We start from the raw sequence: 18671 nt of genomic DNA, 5'->3' as shown, positions 1-18671 counted from the left end.
TAAAGTATCGAACTGGAGAATGAACTCCAATTCAAATGCCTCCCTTTGTAATCTGGTGTTAAAGTCTCCTTGTTTTAGGACTTTGGCTTGCAAAACTGTCCTGAAAACTTGGTAGTCCCAGAAGTAAATCTACTGGCCCATCATCTACCCTTCTGAGGAAGATTCTAAACGAAGAAATTGACAGTGTTTTAACCAGCTGTGGAAAAAAATGCGACACTCTCTCCAGGCAAGAAGGACAGCAAAATGTTGAAGAACTGACATAAACCACATGGCTGATAATATGAGGGTTTTTTTTTTTTTGGATTTGGAGTATGTCAGTGTTACCCTGTGTTTTGTTGCCTTAGATAATGCAGCGTGCTTTACTTCGGGCTGCCTCTCAGAGCCATTTGGAGAACGAAGCTGCCACGGGACAGAGACTCCTGCTTACAGAACAGAGAATCTGGGCAGAACAAGTAATACCAGTGCTAATGGGTCTGCATTGACCTCCAGGTGGAGTTAAAGGTTTATAAATGCCCTCACACTGGCCTATTTGGGAACCACCTCTCTTGTCTGTCACACTACACTATATATATCACAGAACTGGAAGGGACCTCAAGAGGTCGTTGAGTCTAGTCCCCAGCCCTCTTGGCAGGACCAAGCACTGTCCCTGACAGATTGCTTTTTTAATCTATTTGTCTACTCCAGCCTCATTCAACCAAGGAGCGCAAGCTGTATCCTCCATGTTATAAAAGACAGGAGGCAGCTGGCAGGGAGCTCTCTGTGTCTCCTGCTCCCTTTGAGCCAATTTACCCTAAATCTTTCTAGACACTTTCTAGGCATGCAGCAAATGGCACCTGCTCGATGGGCCTGCTGGATAAGGCTGAGGCTATGCTATCTCTATGGTAGAATAGGCGACTGAGCTTCTAGGGAACTGCTGATTTTAATGGTAATGAACTTGTAACCGCGTTACTGTGTAATTGTGGTAGGGCACCTCGAGACTTAGCTAGGCCTCATTGATCCTGAATGCAAATACATAAAATAAATAATTAAGCTGCCTGCAGTGTTTGTCAGTTGAGGGGTCACAACAGGCAATTGGGGGGAAGTCATGAGCTACTGCAGACTTCATCACAGGCTGAAGAGAAGTGACTATGGCACCGACCTTCTGGTTGGACTATTTTCTGCTACACTTTTCAAGCACGGACAAAGTAACTTTGACAGTCTCACCATTGTCACAGATGTGGCTTTTTATTCTTACTTGAGTAGGGGAGCCACAAAGCTTTTTGACATTGAACTAGAGTCGCCCAACGTGAAATGTCAGAGAGTCACTGGTTGGAGGCATTCACTTGGCTTCTAATAGTTGATAGCAACCACAAAATTAACCTCAGGGGACAACTTTTCACCAAGATGTGTCAGGAATCCATGCTAATGGGAGCCCAGAGGTCCATTCAAAGTTCATTGACGTCAGTGGGAGCTGGACTAGGCCTTGAATACCACATACAACAGTGCATGGCAGAGTTACTCCACAGTGTAAGTATTTATATTCAGCATTGTCCATCATGTGCTGCCTTTGGAGGTTTGGCCTGGGAAAGTTGCCCAGGATTAAGCCTCTCTTAGTGCATGTCACTCAGCACCCCACAAACCACCTTTCATTTTCTGGGAAAGCAGGTGCATCCTGAGGTTTTTAAGTTTCCTCAGCTGAAGTCAATTATTAAATCTGCTCAAAAAATGACTGGCCTTGCTGGCCAGGGCTGTTGGAGAGTTCTGTCCCGACAGACGTTACTGAGGCTGGTGAGAACTGACTCCAGATAAGTCTACAGTAGAGAATCAAGTATTGCCTGCCTCAGGTTGGGCAGCCTAGCCCTCCCTCCACCATATTTGGGGATTAGTTTGGGGTGTTGCAGGTAGCCCTATGAATATCTGATGAGCTAGGTTGAGTGCCATGATCTTCTTTTACCTCCTCTTCATGCCCCAGGTATCATGACAAACTGTCTTTGCCATTTGTTCCTCCAGCTCCCAGTGCTGTTGGCGCACTGGGATGCCTGAGTCCACACCCGTTCCAGTGTTAACAAACCAACCCAGACGGAAACAATGCCTTCCAACCCTCCAGAGATTCCCTGGCTCGCCCCTGATTGCCCCCCATGGGGCTACACAATAGAGTCACTGTCATGGGGCTACAGCTCCTCTTCTAGCTCCATTGTAGGTTCAGTAGCCCATGAGCCCCATTGGTACAGGACTACACAAGAGGGACTATCTTCCACCTTGGCTGCAAGCCCCCACTGGATTCCGTAGATTGTCGCCTTTCAGTACCCATCTATGGTACTCCCTTTTGATCTTTCCTTGAGGTCTTTCCATGTACAGTCCCTAGAGCCCTTCCTTTCCTCATTCTGTCCTCCAATGTCTGCCATCATGAGCAGACCAACCTGAGATCAGATCTCTACTCTCCTACCCTCGCCACTGAGCCGCAGGCTGCTAGTTGCATAATCTCAAGCAATCAGCTAACCCATTCTCCAGTTACAGGGCTGCCAACAATCCCTCCTGGAGGCTACATTTCCCAGTGCTCCCTCTCTTAATGGGCCTATTCTTCAATTAGGCCAGGGCTCACAGGACCTGCTGCCTGACCGTGTTAGGGGAATTTATTATTACTTCATTGTTACTGTGGAAGGAATTATACTAAATGGAACAGACAAGAGCTGGGCAAATTTTAAGAAGAATTGTAGTCTCTAGACACAGGGCACTGGGCCATGATTGTTGATTCTAATGGGCTTCAATGGCCCTTCTCCCATGTGGAGGAGGGTTACAGAATCAGAATGAGCTGCTGCCTGGAAGAAATGGCGCTCTCCACTATGATTCATTTGCACTATTCTTGGCACTTCAGAGGAACAGGCAACTTCAGTCCAGCAGTCTCCCTGCTATTACCAGCTTGTGACATGGTACAGAGCTGTGGTTCAGTCCCTCACATGGCAAATTCCAATGATATATTATCCCTGAGATTCATTCATGTTTATTTAATGTTTGCATTTCAGTAGTCAGCAGAGCTGCCAATCAGGAGTGGAGTCCTAGGCCTGGCAGAATCGGAGGGGAAGACATCCTCCCTACAACAAGGTGTTTGACCCATCATCTCATAGCTTGAGCTCCATCAATGTCAATGGACATAATTCACCCAGGAAAGACATGGCTCCAGAGCTGTAAAAGTCCATAGTTCATAACTCAGTTTCTATAGTACCTGCTGTCATAGATTGCAAGACCAGAAGGGACCAATGAGCTTCTCTTGTCTGATCTCATGCATAGAACAGGCCAGAGAGCTACCCCAGCATAGCTCCTACAGCAGAACTTTTAGGGAAAAAAAACCAGGCTTGAGTTAAAGTTATCTGTGATGGAGAAACCATCTCAACCCTTGGTAAATTAAAATGTACTTATTAGCACTCTGTATTTTTTAGCTTCAACTTCTAGCCATTGGATCAGGTTATACCATTCTCCATTAGATGTTTTAAAATATGTGCTGCCTGTGTAGATACTTATGGACTGTGATCATAACCCTTTAGCCTTTATTTCTTTTTTTTTGGATACCCTCACTTGACCAAACTCCTGGAGTCGAGTAATAAGTGACAGGTTTTGTAGTCCTTTACTCATTCTCTTGACTTTTCTCTAATCACACTCCAATTTATCAACATCCTGGTGGACACCAGAGCTGGACACAGGATTCCAGCAGAGGTCCCATCACTGTCAAACATGGAGGTAAAATAACCTCGCTGGTCCTTCTTGAGATGCCACTGGTCATGCACTCCAGTCCCTTTGGCCACAGCATCACATTCAGAGCTCATGTTCAGTTGATAATCCAACAGTCTCTGCTTCCCAGCAGTCGTAATGATTGTGAATTATTGCTAAAGGCAGAGCTGACCCATTCACAGGATGATCTGAGGGGGCTGCCTTAGGCCCTGCACTTTGGGAGCAGTGGGCCAGGAGAAGGTGGATGGGCGGAATGAAGCAGGCTTCCTGGCCACTCCGGGTCCCACTGCCATGGTGACTGTGGGGGTGCGGGGAAGAACCCCTATTGTTGCCCAACGCCAAGCTCCTGTAATCCTCAGGCTTGCATTGCTCGGGGGAGGGGACAAGGGGCAGAGTAAAGGCAGAGCAGGGGTTAGGCTTAGTGAAGGGGTGACACAGCGGTAGGATGGGCTAGAGCCTGCAGCATGGGAGTTACCCAAGGGCCCCTGCCTCAGGCACTCAGGGGAGGGGTGGGATGCCCCATGTCCCGCAGTCTCCTAGGGACGGCCCTGGACAGAGGTAGACAGCATTTTCTCAGACTGGGCCACATGCTGTCAATTTTTACTTAATAGAAATGCATGGAGTAAGAAAACCACAATTTGGTTCATGCTGCTTGGTCACAATGGCTACGTCTACACGTGAAGCCTACATCGAAATAGCTTATTTCGATGTAGCAACATCGAAATAGGCTATTTCGATGAATAACGTCTACACGTCCTCCAGGGCTGGCAACGTCGATGTTCAACTTCGACGTTGCGCGGCACCACATCGAAATAGGCGCTGCGAGGGTACGTCTACACGCCAAAGTAGCACACATCGAAATAAGGGTGCCAGGCACAGCTGCAGACAGGGTCACAGGGCGGACTCAACAGCAAGCCGCTCCTTTAAAGGGCCCCTCCCAGACACAGTTGCACTATACAACACAAGATACACAGAGCCTACAACTGGTTGCAGACCCTGTGCCTGCAGCATGGATCCCCAGTTGCCGCAGCAGCAGCCAGAAGCCCTGGGCTAAGGGCTGTTGCCCACGGTGACCATAGAGCCCCGCAGGGGCTGGAGAGAGGGCATCTCTCAACCCCCCAGCTGATGGCCGCCATGGAGGACCCGGCAATTTCGACGTTGCGGGACGCGGATCGTCTACACGGTCCCTACTTCGACGTTGAACGTCGAAGTAGGGCGCTATTCTGATCCCCTCATGAGGTTAGCGACTTCGACGTCTCGCCGCCTAACGTCGAAGTTAACTTCGAAATAGCGCCCGACGCGTGTAGCCGCGACGGGCGCTATTTCGAAGTTAGTGCAGCTACTTCGAAGTAGCGTGCACGTGTAGACCCAGCTAATGTGTGCTAAAATGTTTGCTGTCAGAAAATGGTGTTTCCAGTGGCAGAAAGTGGGCAGAACTAAAAGAGATTAGAGAAAGAGGGATTTTCTCCACCAGAATGAAACAAAAAAAGTCATCTGATTTTTTTTTTGGTGCAAAACGAAGTTTTACAGAACAAAATACCCAATGAAGCAAAATATCTTTGCTTTTCTCTAAAACATTCATGGGGGAAATGAGAAGAGCTCCATTCAGGTGGGTCTGATGATTATCAGACTTGACACCAAAGAGCTAACCACTTTGGGCCAGATCCTCAGTGGGTGTAAATCATTGTACCTCTGCAGAAGTTAATGACACTGCACTGATTTACAACAGCTGAGGGCCTTGCAGATAGCTCTTTTTCCTTGGAAGCCAGTTGGCCAGATTTCAGACTCGGTTGCAGCCATGTAAACCAGAGCAACGCTGAAGTGGAGTGGAATCACACCAGATTTATGTAACAGTCTCTAAAAACAGAATCAAGCCCAACACTGTACAATGCTGTTGGTGGTGGTGGAATATCTAATATTGTTTTTACAGCACCTCAGTATGCAAAGCTCACATGGTCATATGTGGTGTCAGCCATCCTGGATTGTTTAGCATACAGTGCCTTCTTCAGTTTAGTAAAACTTATTGTTTTGCCCATTTTAATATGTCTTTTTAAAGATTTCAATCCAGGTGACCACATCATGAACTCACAACCAGAGAAGCTGCAATGTTTTAATGTGGTCACTATGGTTTCCAGTTGCAAAAGTCCAAGTATGTACAGCTGGTTTATATCAAACTTCAAAAACTAAGTTGTAAGAAGGGAAACACTTTTAGATCCTGGACTGGTATAGAATGGGACTAATCACTTAATTTCTCTCTTTTGGATGTGTGTGGATATCACCAGAGGGCAAATGATTATAACACACACACACGTGAATATGCATACGCTGTGCCATAACAATGTGCTCTGTGACTAAAGTTAAGTACTGCTTCAGAAGGAGCAAGTCATCCTTGGGTCAAAAGTAGCTTTTGGTGTGTCACTTCCACTTATGATGACTACTGCTGCTACAAAGAGTTTGAAAGACAAAACCCACAAAGTGAAATTAATTTACAAAAGTGAAGTTAATAACACTTTGTAGGTGTGTTAGACTTTTTATTAATAATTCCCAGTGCCCACAATGCCATTTGGGTCTGAATTAGGTATGTGTGGAAGAAGCCAAATCACAGGCATCCTGGGGGACAATGTCAACCACAACAAAAACAAAAACAATCATCATCATCATGCAGGAGACCTGATTGAAAGGCAAGCTTTCAACTCAACTATGAGGGGAAAGGACATGTCTTGGAGAGAAAATTACTGTCTATCCTCTATGTCCAAATCCATGGCTTTACTGCCAAGACTAAGAAGTTTACCAAGTGTGCTGGAGGCTTCTGTGACATGGACAGCTATCATCTAGTGCAGGGGTCAGCAAGCTTTCTGAGGCAGAGTGCCGAAATTTGACCTCTAGGTACGATCCAAGTGCCAGTGATCATTTTTAAAGTCACTAATAGTCCTACTTACAACAGTTTCGTTCATAAATAAATAAAGATGCAGAGCTTTACCATTTAAGCCTTGGTCTTTTGTTCACCCACAGGTGGCATGGCTTTGAGCAAGTTCCCGGCTGCGTGGGCTGGGAGGGAGGGTGCTGAGCTCCTGCTGCAAGTGCCAATGAAAATTAGCTTATGTGCCACTCTTGGCACCCATACTGGGGGGTTCTGACCCCTGATCTAGGGCCTAGACAGACAGCACCTTCTCATTTCAAATAGACATAAAAACCATCAGATGGTACATTTTTTAGTCCCCACTGACCTGGTATGGAGTCCAACTAGCAACCAACTGACGAAAGGCCGTAGAGAATATTGCCAGTCCATTGAGCCACGTAACTTTGGACTGATTTCTTACTAAATACAAGATGACTTATAATGAAGCAGCTTAGTCTTCCAGGTTTAGGTAAGGAAAAAAGCAACGGGTTCCAATTCTTTTTTTTTTTTTTTTGTTACACTGACTCTTTTGTCCAGTACAGCCATTTGTGCTGATGCTGTTCATTACCTGAAATAAACTCTTTTCAATCTACCCAGCCAAATGTTATTAAGGAGCCGCTGACCCACCAAAGTGTAGCAAAGTATATGCCTTTGCAATGGAACACATACTTTACTCTTAAGGCTAATTACAAATGTGGCTAGAGACGCATGACACTGAATGCAAGGTTAGAGTTTAGCTTTGTGGTGCAGAACTGCCAAAATGAAAGATATGTGGTTATGGGAAAAAATCATCAGCACTCCACACTGACCTCGCAGCTTTTGCAGCACCAGGCAGTACCTTTCTGCCCAGGGCTGGGCTCTCCCATGTCTCAACACCCACTCACACACTCACCAACCCAAGGAATTAAGAACATGGAACTCACTGGCAGCAGGGGGGAAAGGGGAGAATTATAAATGATGAGGCAGCAGAGTGTGGTGGCTACGGTCTGGCAAAAAAAGGTAAGGGACGTGATAACTCCTAGTCATCCACCCTGGGGTCTGACAAATGTTCTCTGTAAGGAGAGGTGGGGCAGGAGCATGTGGCCAGTGGCCCCACCCCAGCATCAGTCGCGTCTGCCGACATTCCTGTCACACCAAACGGACACCAAATTTCTCCTCACTTACTAACCCACAGAGCCACCAATTCCCAGAGCACTGTGACCATCTAGTCTGACCAACTGTGTGGTGCGGACCAGAGACCTGCCCACAAGAATTCTTAGTGCAGATCTTTTAGAAATCCATCCGCTGTGACTTAAAAATTGTCCGCGATTGAAAACCCACCACAATCTGTGGTAGACTGTTACAAGGGTTGTTGAGTCTCACAGTCAAAAATGTACACCTTATCTGCAACGTGACTGTCATTCACGGCACCACCAGTCTTCTCTATATGAAGTAAAATAGATGACACTCTTTGAATCTGTGACTGGACAGCAGGTTTTCAAACCCTTCACTCCTTCTCATGCCCCTTCTCTGAACCCACTCCAAGTCATCAACATCCTTCCTGAACTGTGGACTTCAAAAGTGGATTCGTTACTCCTGCAGCTCACACCAGTGCCAGACACAGAGGTAAAATAACTCTCTGCTTGGAGTCAGGCTTCCCCTGTTCATGCACCCAAGGATGTCTTCACCCTTTGGGCCATGGTGGGAGCTCATGTTCAGCTGATTGGCCATTTTGATCTCCCAGTCTCTTTTCAGAGTCATTGCTTCCTCCTTCGTGCATGCCTGGCCTAGGCTGTTTTTTTCTAGAGATATTGGACATTTAGCCTTATTAAAAGGTGGATGGTTTGCTTGTGCCCAGTTTTACCAAGAGATCCAGCTGTTGTATCAGTGACCTGTTCTCCTCATTATTTACAACTTCCCTGATTTTTGTTTCATCTGAAAACTTTTTCAGTAACGATTTTAGGTTTCCTTTCAGGGCGTCAATAAAATTGTTGACAAGAGTAGGGCCAAGAACTTATCTCTAAGGGACCCCACTAGAAACACACCCATTCAGTGATGATGCCACATCATAATTAAACCACTGTGTAGTGATGCTGTAATCTGTAAGCAGCTGCTGCATTATGACAAACAGCAACAACAAAAATAATAAACTGAGCTCTGCTCTTCATCTTCAATATCTCCACCGATGGCGACCCTGCAACTCCTTAGGCAATTTATTCCATGGCAGACCTGAACAGTTGTCCTGAACTCCAGTGAGTGCTCCTTGTCCATGCTGTCTCTGCTGCATCTGACCAGGTTTAATTTCACCCGTGGATAGTACCTTATACCCTGTAGAGAGCCTACCCTTCTCCCACTGACATCAAGGCTCCTCTTTACCTTTTGAGTTCTGGAGGGTGAGGATCAGGCTGTCATCTGTAAAGTGTTTTGTGGTGAAAGCTGCTCTCCACATAAATGACCTACCAAGAGGTGCTTCAAAAGAATGTTGAAGTTGCACAAACTCTCCAAAGTAGGAAGTGTCAGTGTCAAGGGCTGCCCGTTCTTCTGTAGTCCAGCCCCTTGTGTCTTCATTGACAGGATCACATGGTACTTTTCTCAGAGAGTCCTGGATTCTTGCCATGTGCGGGATGATCTGCACTCAGCACTGCTATTCAATATTTACTTTTATCCTCCACCTCTGCTCTAAAGAGATAATTATGTACTCCCCATGGGCCTGTCTCTGGTGCTCAGTGTCGCAGGACTTGAGTGGTTCCCAAACATTCACCAATTTCTGAGCAGGTCTCTCGTGAAGTGAGCAGGTGGTAGAACCCTCATGCTCCGGATGGGGAGTGAGACACAGAGAGACTAAATTCAGCGGTACCCACTAACCCATATCTGAGACATGGAGGGCCTGATTTTTCACAGGCATCAGCATTATAGTACTTTATATGCTCAAAGTGTGGCCTCCTCTGACACCAGCTGAAGCTGTGAGCAATCAGCACTTCTGCAGATCAAACCCTGGCTTTCAAGTCAGGCACCCAGAAAATGCAGGCTGCGCAATTAGTGACCACCTGGCAGAAGTCTGGAGGTAAGTGATTAGCCCAGCATCACACAGGAACTCTATGATACAGGCAGAGACAAAATCCAATTTGCCAGGGCACCAATCAACTAAAAATCTGGGCAATATTCTGCTAGCAGCCCCCTATCTCAGTGCCTATGAACTTTCCTGCATTGGCAACAAAGGAGATGGAGTTCTACAGTCCCTTCTGTATATACGCCTCACTCGTTGCCAGAGTAGGTCCATTCCATGTACTGAGAGAGGCAGGGGAACCATGGACAAAGTAGTCTGAGATCCTGTAATTACAGCCTGCATCACCAAGCATCATTACAAAGGGATGCAGGCAACCACAATGCATTGCAGCTTTAACAGTGGTCTTTCCACGCAGGCTTACTGCCCGCAATTTCAAAGGTTTTGGGAGGAAAGACTGAAAAAAGTAAATTTGGAGTGATACGGAGCCATAGTGAGCTTCTGCTCATGGGATGTCAGCCGGGCTGGCACCTTTAGGTCCAGAGCCAAAGCGCTGAGGCTTGAGCTAAAGGTGGCAGTGGAAGGCACTCTGTGTGAGAGGGTTTCACTGCTACCTCCTGTACAGAAGAGCAATGAGCAGACTCGGGAATTCTGGTTTCAAGGTTGGAGTCATGTTGGGAAAATATTCTGATAGTTATAAACTCTCCTCCCTCCACCAGGCCTGTTGATGGGGGGAGGGGAAAACTATCCTGGGGCCCTAGGATTCAACAGTAGCGGAGCCCTGGGCCTTTTAAATTGCTGCCTAGAGCTCCAGGCAATGTGCTCCAGGTGGGTCTGAGGGCTGAGACCATGACACTTCCCAGAGTGCAGCGCTGGCCTCCCCAACCTTGCCCGGGAAGTCTATCATCCCCTGTCCCCTACCTGCCCCCTTGGACCCTGGCCCACAGCAGACAAAGATTTTTTAAGACAGGAAGAACAATCTGATCATCTAGTTGAACCTTCTGCATAACACAAGCCACAGAATATCATTCATTACTTGTGTACTGAGCTCACTGTCTTTGTTCAACTCAACCAGTGAGCCAGGCAGGCTCAAAGCCCCCAAGCTTGTCCCCATTCACCCTCTGTCCCTGTTCCTCCCTCCACTGCAGAAGTATGTTCCCCAGCTCTCATGCCCTGATCCTCCTATGCAGCTTGTTCCTTCTCCAGTTCCTCACTGTCCCACCATCTGTGCTCTGCTCCATGTGCTCTGCTCCTCGGCCGTGCAGTCAGGAGGTTTGTTGTTCGTATCCACACTGCCTGGTCCCTGCTCTGTGTTTCTGCTCCCAGCACCAGCACAGCCCTCCGCAAGCCTGGGAAAATGGAGTGAAAAGGTTACTCTGGTCTCTCTTTCCCAGACTGGAGCCTACTTGATGCAAATGGAATTGTTGGAGAATGCAGCTATTCTACCTCATCTCTGCTAAGACCTGCACCAACTGAGATGTTCAGATGCTCACAAACCAGCCAGAATTGGTGAATTTTCTTGGGCATGGCACTTCCTGGACTCCAAGATGCCCCACCCTGCCAAACGAGAAGCCCTTTGCTCCAAAAGATCCAGCTTGACAAAGCTTCACAAGGAAACTCGCATGATTTTTCCCCCCCGGGCGGGAGAACACATATTTCCCCCAGCCTTGTTCTGCAAAATGGCAAAAACAGTTTTGCTGAAACTTTTTAAATAAAACAAAACAAAAACCCACCCACAAGATGAAGAACACTTCCATGAAGACAAGATCTCTCAGGGATCAGCATTTCCACTGCCTCAGCCATTCTTTGCCTGAGTACACTCTTTGTGGGCCTCTGTCTACCAGTCCTGTTCTCACTTATCACCCCATCTCACTTCCTTACGGAGGAACACCCAGTTCATACAAGGCCCTGGGAGCACACACCTCTGCCTTTCACATTGGTGGCCAAAGTCACCCCAGGTGTGAGTCAACTGGATTAGACCACGGAGGAATTTGGCCCTCTATCTGCTTTATCCACAAATGCAGAGGTACTGGCATCGTGCTTACTTTACAATTAGGCTTGGAACCCAGAATCAAAAATGTCATGGAGTTTCTCATGTAACCATATATTTATTTTGGTTACGTGCGGCTTCGAGACAAATCTAAAATGGAGCTGGACAGCTCTTCTGCCCTCAAAAGAAGTTTGTCAGCAGAGTAACAATAATGTGCTGCTTCTGGAAATGATGTGCTGGGCTTTATGGTCAGCTTTTAGGTTTCAAAGTGGTTTTTTTCCACTTTGATATTTAAACCTTCCCTGGCCAACAAATCCTCTGGGTGTGTACATGGCTATCCAAGCAATGGTCATGGGAAGACCTAGACAAGCGCAAAAAAATACGCTGACGGCATCTGAAAATGGTCTGTAAGGTTTGAGCCGCATGACCTCAGTCGCATTATCATAGTGATTTAAATACTGTGGATGGCTTGTCTGATCTTCTTTTAGAAAGTTCTTATTGGGATTATTAGGCATCCAAGATGTATTTAAATCCAGCCATCCACCATTGGAATGAAACAGAGTGCAGATAACACTGACTCAGCATTCTGTACCCTATCTGGCAGCCTTCATTCAAGCAAGTTGCCGTCAAGGGAACAGTTCATGTAAGTTAAAAAACCACTTCTCAGGAAGGGTGGCAGGAAGAGGTGCTGAAACGACGTCTTGTCGTGCCATTTGGTAGTGTAGATGTTATCTGACATGTGGACTCAATGCAGGAATCTTAACAAAAGGAGAAACTTATTATATTAGAGCAAAGCTGCTGGCAGAAGAATGACTCTAAAATGAGATTTTATCATAGAAGTATAGAATTCTAGGGTTGGAAGAGACCTCAGAAGGTCATCAGGGTCTTTGTGCAGTCTTGTATTCTCTGTCAGTGACTTTTCGTGTCAGATTTGCTCAGGGTCAGTGCAAAAGATGATGTTTTTTTCTAACTAACAGTTTTGCTGATCCTAACAGGGAAGGTGGGAGGCAGTAGTACAGCTATGGGGTGATGATCTGCTCCAGCCCGCCTTAGATACTACTACCCCCAGATGCAGTCATAAAGGGCATCACCTCCCCAATCAATCAACCCCCACCAGCAATACTTGGGATGTAATTTGTTTGGGGCAGGGACCTTTGTGTTGTTCTGTGACTGTACAGCACCTAGTCCACGGGGTCCTGCTGCAGAACTGAGGCTCAATAATCATCATCATCTTCCAGCAGAGCCTAGCTGATAACACTGCTGCAGGTGCATGAGCAGAACAGGCTCCAGCTCCCTTGCCCATAGTTAAATAAGCAATGCAGGACTGAAGGGAGCTCAGCCTCGCTCGGTGTGGTCTGTAAAGCGAACGGCCCCCATGGCCCTGGGAAGCAGGCGTGCTGAATAAGAAGGGGCCGTTTGCACACAGGCGCATCACTGACATGCTTTGACGTTCCTAATTTATGGCCAGATCCTGCGAAGTGCTGAGCACCCAGTGACATTGCTTGGAGCAACAAGGGCTCTGCGTCCTGCAGGCAGCCTTTGGCAGCTCCCAGGATCAGCAAGCTAGCAGTAGGAGACAGGCACACACAGTGGGCAACCTCTTTGCTCCTGCTCATAATATGCTCACTGGACCACACCTGTCTGGAGTTGCTTGAGTATAAACCTGAAGTAAATGAATGAGCCTAGTCACATTTACACTGGTTTTACATTGGTGTCACTTCGCTGACCTTACTCCTGATTGACGCCAGTAGGAACGAGATCAGAATCAGTCTCAGTAGATCTTACACTGGAGAAATGGAGAGCAGATTCTGTGCCATGACCCCCGATGTCCCCTCCCACCCGACAGATGCACCGTCACATCAGACTGCTGGAATCGACATTGCTGGCAGCTGGAGCATTGGCTTCCGAGGGAGTAAGCACCAGCTGGGGTGGACAGCTAGGAAAAAAATACAGTCACCAAATGTCATCCTAAGCTTGACCTGGACCAGCTCCTCTGGAGAGTCAAACATGCTCCATCAACTCCACCTCCTCCCACCTTCTTCACAGTCTCACTGCTGTGTGACCCAGATTTCAGGAGGGATCAGAACTGGAGCCTGGCTCTAAACTCAGACTAGTTTTCAGCTGCTTACATAAGGGGTATCACACCTGAGTTACACCTCTATGAACAGGGACTCTCCAGCTGCACAGAAGGGTAGTTCTAGGGGAAGGTCCTGGGCGGAGAGTCAGGGAAGCTGGGTTCAGCTGCCCACTCCACCATGCATTGCCTGGGTGGGGCTGGGAGGTCTCTTAATTTCTCATTGCCTCATTTCCCCATTTCTAAATTGAGGCTAATAATCATTTCACTTGTACCCTTTTCCCATCTTGCCTGGTTAGACGGTAAACTCTGCAGAGCAGTGGTTGTCTCATCGGTGTGTCCAGGGCTTAACCTTGGCTTTGAAGGATCTTCTAGGTCAAGGGTCAGCAACCTTTCCAAGGCAGAGTGCTGAAATTTGACCTTTTCACCTCTATGCACCATCCAAGTGCCAGTGAAAATTTTAAAGTCGCTAATAGTCGTACTTCAAAAACTTCATTCACAAATAAAGAAAGAGGCAGTCCTTTGCCATTTAGGTGGTGGTTGGTGGCATTAGCCAGTCTTTTGTTAATGCACAGGTGGCCTGGTTTTGAGGAAGCTCCTTGTTACATAGGGGAGGAGAGGTGGGGCTGAGCTCCTGCCTATTACGCCAATGAAAATTGGTTCATGTGCACCTCCTAGCACCCATGCTGGGGGTTGCTGACCCTATTCTAGGTACTCCTGGAATTCAAAGAATAGCGGAGAAACATTACCACCCTTTGGGGGTTCTCCCGACATACCGTAGGGTTCAGTGCAAACGTCTCTCTTCCAGTATAATCTACAAAGGCTCCCACAGCTCCAATCAGGCAAGCGCTGCAGCAAAGGACCCTGTGAGTTATTCTTTTGAGCTATGTGAAGTATTCAGTGTCGGAGACAGGCACGCAAGCAGCACAGGCAGCTTGGTAGTTAGCAGGCAAAGAAACCTCACCAATGGGAACCAACAGTGACTTATTGCGGTAGGTGCAGCAAGCTCTGGCCACTCCACCCGTTACCAAAATGTCAGGCTTTCACAGTGGTGTTATTATAACACCACAGGAGTGCAAAGATCTGTGTAAACTGAGAGAGTAATCACCACACCAGCAGGGCACTCACTGACTGGTATGTTATTTGGTGGCCCTCTAATTTGTCACATGACTGGATGCTTAAAAAGCCCCATGGCATGTTTTTTTAATCTGGGTTGAGGACAATTGCTTCCCCTGCAGTGGACAATGATTTGGAAAGTGATTTTTCTTATTCCCAAACCACCCAAAATTTTGTAAATTGGTTCCCACGAATTAGAAGTGGTTTTGAAGTAAGCCTTGGCTCAGGTTGTTGTTCTGCTTTAGGGCTTCAGATGCCCAGACAGCTAGTCAAGGGAACAGGGTTATTTCTGAATTATTCTATTTTTGCATTGGAGAACTCTTTCCTAGTTGCAGTTCCACCATAGGCTTTTCCCTTTGTCCAGGAATGTATGTTGCAGGGCTGTATTGAAGCTGCCTGGTGCCACAGACACTCCATGAAATGCTGCCCACCACATGCACCAGCTAGAGTGGCATTTGGGGGAGAGGGAATATAAAACTTTCCACAGAAACAAGACTGAGATCTTCATCTGATCTTCCAGAAGACACCAATGAGTTAGCCACTGGTAATTACTTTTGGTCACTGTTGTCTGAGGGTACATTTGAACCAGCAGCCTAGCTAGAAAGATGCAAGGCCTGATTCTGAACACTCATCAATGTGAGGTAGGAGTGGAAAGGGAGTTCTAACAAGCGAACAGAAGGAGGGGGGAAGGGATACCTTAGTAGGTTGAGCCTTGGCCTGCCAAACTCCAGGCTGGGAGCTCAATCCTTGAGGAGGCCATTTAGGGATGGGGGCAAATAGATATCAAGGAGAGTGCTTGGCTCTCCTAAGAGGATAGGGGACTGGACTAGATGACCTCCTGAGGTCCATTCCACGAGATGTGCACCTCCAATCATAATTTAATTTTTAAAAAGGAAGGGAAGGCAGGGAAAAGATAAACATATGAATTCAGACACAAGACCTCACTGTGTTCCAAGCCCAAGCAATGGAAAATACAATCTGATGCCAGGGACTACACGAGTCCAAATTGTCTTTCTACGGACCAGCCTCTTCTGAGAAAAAATGATAATTTAAAGACTCAGAAATGACAATCAGATGACGGTGGGAGCAAGACCTGCCTTTTCACATGAGCGACTGTGAAAAATCCACACTCTGGGTTTAGGGTATTAACACATTCCCTTTGTCCTCTGAACTAATGCCCCCCTCTCCTCTCCTCCCAGAACAAAGGGAACAACTGAGTGGCACAACTCACAGGCAGTTTGTGCTTACAGCCTGGCAGAAACTGGGCAGCAAAAGCTGGTGGCAAACACAGAACGTGAGAGGAGAGGAGGCATTCCACCTTATTCGGCAGGAGGTGTGTGGTGGACAGCTGGGTTGCGTGCACCTGTGACTCATTCTCGTCTCCTTCCCATGTTATGGACAGTTGTAGTAGCAATAACAGGCAAGTCAGGCTGATTGGGCAGAACCTGAGCAAGACCACAGACTAGGACATGCACCCAGCCTTGGAGGGGTTAAAAAAATCAAACCAGATCCTTCTCTTCAGTCGCTCCACTGGAGCTGCACCCAGTGATCTCACAGTAGTAAGAATCAGTCACGGCCCCCTTCTGCCCAGTGGAGTTTCGCAGGTACTGGAGTAACATTAGTGTAAATGAGATTCAGGCTCAGACACACACTTGACATGATAACACCCCGCTCACAGGCACTACATCCTGGCCCTGGGATATGGAAATCATAGTGATTTTGGACATCCACTGAATGTCAGTTATGGAAGACACACATTTTCTAACCCCAAATAATGTACACCCCTCTTGCTATTGCTGCAGAACTTGTTCCTCTTACTGCCCTGGGAGGGTGTCCTTCCTTGCATTGGGTCCAAATTTGGCCACATCAGCAATGTCCATGTGGACCTTATCCTCCTTGGAATTGTCAGGAGTAGGCCAAAATGTCCTTAGCATTGCTGAAAATCCAGAACAGCTCCACTGAGCACAATGGAGGTATGCCACGTCAGAATGGACTACAGCTCAATAAGGTTAGCATGCTAGCAGGTCAAAGTGCAGATATTGTCATGGACAGTTAAATTAACCTGTTAGGCATTATGGATATGTCCATTGGTAATTATGCAACATCATTTCCTTTGTGTTCTTGACTTCTGAGTCAGCTCAAATGGCCACTAGGCCAAATCTGCTGACTGAAATGGAATTATGCTGATTCATGTCATCTTAAAAGCTAGCCCATAGATTTTACCCCACTGTAACTCTGCTGGGGCAGCACTTAGCTGGTGTAATCTGGCGTGCCTACGTCTGATTCAAAGGAGCTCCAGCTGCAGATCTGGTCTATGCATGTCAAAGGCATGATTACAAATTTATAACAATATGGCTAAGAACAGAATCAAGACACCTAGCCAGAAAAAGCATCCGTAGCAGAGGAGCAAAACATTGCTCTGACTTTGCAGGGGAAGGAGGGGAGATTGGTCCACACTGTCATTGCAAGATGAAGATGCATTTCCTCTAATCTGCCCATTTCCTGCACTTTGCTGAATTTTTTCCAAAGCAACCCAGTTCTTCTGCTTCAGTGCTGACGTGTTCTGGAGGTCACACACCAGTGAACTTGCATATCACCTTGGTGTCCAACCAGTTCAGAAGCAGTAGCCACTACAGCAGCTGCTGCTTATGGTGAATTAGCCACATTATTCAGAAAATATATTTATTGTTCAAGCCAACTAGCCACACTCAACCAGCCAAATACCCACACATGGCTAATGGCTAGCGTGTTGGACACAACGCAATGTATAGAAAGTAGATAGCATGGCTGAATGAAAGGAGTCATTATAAACTTGGTCACTAACATATGACCCCTTTGGTGGATTGGTATTATAGCTGGTAGGCAGCATAGGGCACGCCACTGTGAACATGCTTGAGACTGGCTGCAAAGACCATTCCAGAGCTAAGCGCTTCAACAGTCACATTCGACTAACTCAGGAACATGTGGCACTCAGAGGGCACAGCTATCAATAATGATAAGTGGTACAAGGCAGGGAAAAAAATCAAACCCTCTGGCTCTAACATGTACAGTTTAATACAGTGTGTCAGCTTACCTTTGGCTAATGAAGTCATCTGGAAACTGGGAGTGGTAAACCTGAGGAGGCAAATAGCAAACACAGGAGCTCAGTTCTTGTCCCACACCTGTTTAAATAACAAGCCATCCTGTAGCACCTTAGAGACGAACACATTTATTAGGTCATGAGCTTCCTCAAGACCCACTTCCTCAGATGTGGTGTTTTACCCATGAAAGCTCATGACCTAATAAATGTGTTCATCTCTAAGGTGCTACAGGACGGCTTGTTATTTGCAAAGCTACAGACTGACCTGGCTCCCCTCTGAGTCCGTTGGTACCAGTATAGCAACTTCACAAACTTGAGCTGCATTCTCTCTGGGTTTGCATGATGCAGCTGAGATCAGTGTCTAATCCGACTAACAGGGTGATAACAGGGTGAGACTGCTGTAAGTTAGAGGAGAAGAATCAGGTTCCCTGAGGCAAATGCCAACCCGGTGCAAAATCTTGCAATTCCACTGAAATGAATGAAATTACAGCCAATGGAGCTGCACTGATTTACATCAGCTGAGCATGTGGCGGATTGATTTCAGTGGAGCTCAGCTGATATACACCAGCCGTATATCTGGTCCCTTAGCTTTAATAGACCTATGCCCTAGATTGTGTCCTATGGACCATGGCTCTGGAGATGTAACTCTTTACTCCTTGGCTTTGATGGGAACATACAGAACAAGGCAGGTGAGTTGCTTGTAGGACTGAGTTTGAATTCAGGCCAGCATTTCTAAATTGAAAACAGGGTTTTGGCTGGGGCCCCAGAAGAAGAGAGACATAATGGTGGTCAAATCTCTTTAACCATTGGTTTTCTCTTGGCAAG

This window comes from Carettochelys insculpta, chromosome 10 (genome assembly GCF_033958435.1).
Source record: "Carettochelys insculpta isolate YL-2023 chromosome 10, ASM3395843v1, whole genome shotgun sequence".
NCBI classification, from domain to species: domain Eukaryota; kingdom Metazoa; phylum Chordata; order Testudines; family Carettochelyidae; genus Carettochelys; species Carettochelys insculpta.
The sequence above is the reverse complement of the archived record's forward strand: the minus strand, read 5'-3'. Positions refer to the sequence as shown.